Source organism: Triticum urartu, chromosome 1A, assembly GCF_056163025.1.
Source record: "Triticum urartu cultivar PI428250 chromosome 1A, HENAU_Tu73, whole genome shotgun sequence".
In the NCBI taxonomy this organism is placed as follows: Eukaryota; Viridiplantae; Streptophyta; class Magnoliopsida; order Poales; family Poaceae; genus Triticum; species Triticum urartu.
In genome coordinates this window covers 37,216,820-37,221,686 of record NC_141873.1, presented here as the reverse complement: position 1 = coordinate 37,221,686, position 4,867 = coordinate 37,216,820, and positions in this window count along the sequence as shown.

Genomic DNA, 4,867 nt, shown 5'->3' with positions numbered 1-4,867 from the left:
TTTATGTAATCGAGTCCGTGAGCTAAATAATAAAGATTAGTGTTGAGTCAAGGGCTTGATTATTTTGCTATGATATTGGGGGAATAAAAGAAAAGAGAAAAATAATAAAAAGAAACAAAGAGATCATATTGATCTTATGGAGAGTAATGACTTCACATAGAAAAAGTATGATGATTAAAAATTGTTGAGAGTTGACAAACATAGCTTTGGTCATCGTTGCAATTAATAGGAAGTAATAAAGAAAGAGAGGTTTCACATATAAATATACTATCTTGGACATCTTTTATGATTGTGAGCACTCATTAAAATATGACATGCTAAAGAGTTGATGTTGGACAAGGAAGACAATGTAATGGGTTAGGTTTTCCTATATCTGAGATAAAGTATATTGTCATGGATCATCCAACATGTTGAGATTTTCTTTCCCCCTCATGCTAGCCAAATTCTTTGCACCAAGTAGAGATACTACTTGTGCTTCCAAATACCCTTAAACCCAGTTTTGCCATGAGAGTCCACCATATCTACCTATGGATTGAGTAAGATCCTTCAAGTAAGTGGTCATCAGTGCAAAGCAATAAAAATTGCTCTCTATATATGTATGATTGATTAGTGTGGAGGAAATAAGCTTTATACGATCTTGTGATGTGGAAGAAATAAAAGTGACGGACTGCATAATAAAGGTTCATATCACAAGTGGCAATATGAAGTGACATTCTTTCGCATTAAGATTTTGTGCATCCAACCCTGAGAGCGCATGGCAACCTCTGCTTCCCTCTGCGAAGGGCCTATCTTTTACTTTTATCTTCTACCTTATGCAAGAGTCATGGTGATCTTCACCTGTCCTTTTTACTTTTTATCCTTTGGCAAGCACAGTGTGTTGGAAAGATCCTGATATATATATATATATATATATATATATATATATATATATAATTGGATGTAAGTTAGCATGAACTATTATTGTTGACATTACCCTTGAGGTAAAAGGTTGGGAGGCGAAACTATAAGCCCCTATCTTTCTGTGTCCGATTAAAACTCCATAACTACAAGTATTGCGTGAGTATTAGCAATTGTGAAAGACTAAATGATAGTTGAGTATGTGGACTTGCTAAAAAGCTCTGACATAGACTCTTTCCGATGTTATGATAAATTGCAATTGCTTCAATGACTGAGATTATAGTTTGTTAGTTCTCAATAAAGTTTATAATTCATACTTGACATTGTGAATAGATTGTTACTTAAGCATAAGAAATCATATGACAATATCCATATATGTTGCTGTTATAAGAATAATCATGATGCCCTCATGTCCGTATTTTATTTTATCGACACCTCTACCTCTAAACATGTGGACATATTTATCGTTATCGGCTTCCGCTTGAGGACAAGCGAGGTCTAAGCTTGGGGGAGTTGATACGTCCATTTTGCATCATGCTTTTATATCGATATTTATTGCATTATGGGCTGTTATTACATGTTATGTCACAATACTTATGCCTATTCTCTCTTATTTTACAAGGTTTACATAAGGAGGGAGAATACCGGCAGCTGGAATTCTGGGCTGGAAAAGGAGCAAATATTAGAGACCTATTCTGCACAACTCCAAAAGTCCTGAAACTCCACGGAAGTTATTTTTTGGAATAATAAAAAATACTGAGCGAAGAAAATACCAGAGGGGGCCCACATCCTGGCCACGAGGGTGGAGGGCGCGCCCTACCCGCCTGGGCGCGCCCCCTGCCTCGTGGGCCCACTGTTGGCCCTCCGGTGCCCATCTTCTGCTATATGAAGTCTTTCATCCGAAGAAAAAACATAAGCAAGCTTTCAGGACGAGACTCCGCCGCCACGAGGCAGAACCAATCTAGGGCTCTGGCGGAGCTGTTTTGCCGGGGACACTTCGCTCCGGAAGGGGGAAATCATCGCCATCGTCATCACCACTGTTCAAGATATCTTCCGATATTCCGATAAATCGGCCGATTTATCGCTTATCATGGTCTGACCGATCAGATAAATCGGCCGATAAATCAACCGATATGGCGATAAATCGGCCGATATGCCGATAAACTGGCCGATTTACCCCTTATCGTAGGTCGACAGATAAGTTCCCGATAAGCGATATCCCCAACATTGGTCATCACCAACGCTCCTCTCATCGGGAGGGAACCAATCTCCATCAACATCTTCACCAGCACCATCTCCTCTCAAAGCCTAGTTCATCTCTTGTATCCAATTCTTGTCTCTAAGTCTGAGATTGGTACCTGTAGGTTGCTAGTAGTGTGGATTACTCCTTGTAGTTGATGCTAGTTAGTTTATTTGGTGGAAGATCATATGTTCAGATCCTTTATGCATATTAATACCCCTCTGATTATGAACATGAATATGATTTGTGAGTAGTTACATTTGTTCCTGAGGACATGGGAGAAGTCTTGCTATTAGTAGTCATGTGAATTTGGTATTCGTTCGATATTTTGATGAGATGTATGTTGTCTCTCCTCTAGTGGTGTCATGTGAACGTCGACTACATGACACTTCACCATTGTTTGGGCCTAGAGGAAGGCATTGGGGAGTAATAAGTAGATGATGGGTTGCTAGAGTGACAGAAGCTTAAACCCTAGTTTATGCGTTGCTTCGTAAGGGGCTGATTTGGATCCATATGTTTATGGTTTGGTTTACCTTAATACTTCTTTCGTAGTTGCGGATGCTTGCAATAGGGATTAATCATAAGTGGGATTCTTGTCCAAGTAAGGACAGCACCCAAGCACCGGTCCACCCACATATCAAATTATCAAAGTACCGAACGCGAATCATATGAACGTGATGAAAACTAGCTTGACGATAATTCCCATGTATCCTCGGGAGCGCTTTTCTCTATATAAGAGTTTGTCCAGGATTGTCCTTTGCTACAAAAAGGATTGGTCCACCTTGCTGCACTTTATTTACTTTTGCTACTTGTTGCTCGTTACAAATTATCTTATCACAAAACTATCTGTTACCTATAATTTCAGTGCTTGCAGAGAATACCTTGCTGAAAACTGCTTATCATTTCCTTCTGCACCTCGTTGGGTTCAACACTTTTACTTATCGAAAGGACTACGATAGATCCCCTATACTTGTGGGTCATCACATGGTCTTCTTCAAAGACCTCTCCAGTGGTTCCTCCTTCGGCGACTACTCCTTCACCACCCGGGTATGCCTCTCTTCTCTCTCTCGGGCTATGACTTGGAATGAAGGATTTTTACCCGTCGGTCGATTTGAATCATTTCTTCCTCTTGTATCTCCCTAGGACCATCAATGGCAACGAATGGAGCGGGGTAGCTTAATATCTATATGCTCGTTGTCACCATCAATCCCCATGCGTGAAGCTAGTTGTGTTTGATTCTGTGGACAGTGGCAGGAAGTTTCTGGCATGTGCAGAGAAGGTTAGACCCTCTTTCGTTGTTACAAATCATTTGTTAGATGTGATTCAGACACTGTCACGGTCCCAACCCATTCATACCACACCTTCAACCAACCGCATCCTAAGGCAGTGTCACAGTTTGTACCTAGTATCTTAAATTGTTGCCATCTCATCAGCGGTGCCATTAGAAAATTATTTGGCACCGCTTCAGAAGTTTGTGCAGCCAACTTTGGTTCACACATCCGAGCAGCCAAGCAGTAAAATACTAAATCTTTATGGCATAAAGGAACTGTCCATCGAGCAACTACATGCTCCGGAGTTCGTGCCCCTGATTTTTTTTCTGCTGCATCGGCTCGCCAGTGCAAGGCACCGGTGCGATATGTAGCAACAGTTGTCTTTACCCTAGTTTTGGCATACATAGTGGACGACCTTAGTGCTATTAGTTCTATGTTACTAAATTTGTGCATGTACACACCTGTTAGTATCAATTTGCTATCATCCAAACACTCTCGCTATGCTATTGCAGTTATATTTACCTTCCTCTTAAAATGATCAATTTTTTATTTATTGTACATGAGTAAGAACTTGTAGTGTAATTGTAGTTAATTATAGCTTCTGATGTTCTAGAATTTGGTTGTTGTCTCACTACCAATTATTTCATTTGCACATTGATCTTTTTGAGAAGATATGTCATAATTAACATGTTTCTTCAACTTTTCAAAATAAGCATTGGTGATTTTCTATGTTGCTATAAACCCATTTCCCCTACAATTCTTACTGATCTACTTTTAAATATTATAGGATGAACGGAAGTGTTGTTACTTGGAGTGGGTTGATCAAGAGTGGCCACAGTCTTTGAAGATGTGCCTAGAGAAGCTCTGGAGCACGTATGAGGAAGAGAACATGAAGGAAATATGCCCTAGAGGCAATAATACAAAAGTTATTATTTATTTCCTTATATCATGATAAATGTTTATTATTCATGCTAGAATTGTATTAACCGGAAACATAACACTTGTTTGAATACATAGACAAACAAAGTGTCACTAGTATGCCTCTACTTGACTAGCTCGTTAATCGAAGATGGTTATGTTTCCTAACCATAAACAAAAGAGTTGTTATTTGATTAACGGGATCACATCATTAGGAGAATGATGTGATTGACATGACCCATTCCATTAGCTTAGCACCCGATCGTTTAGTATGTTGCTATTGCTTTCTTCATGACTTATACATGTTCCTATGACTATGAGATTATGCAACTCCCGTTTGCCGGAGGAACACTTTGTGTGCTACCAAACATCACAACGTAACTGGGTGATTATAAAGGAGCTCTACAGGTGTCTCCAAAGGTACATGTTGGGTTGGCGTATTTCGAGATTAGGATTTGTCACTCCGATTGTCGGAGAGGTATCTCTGGGCCCTCTCAGTAATGCACATCACATAAGCCTTGCAAGCATTGCAACTAATGAG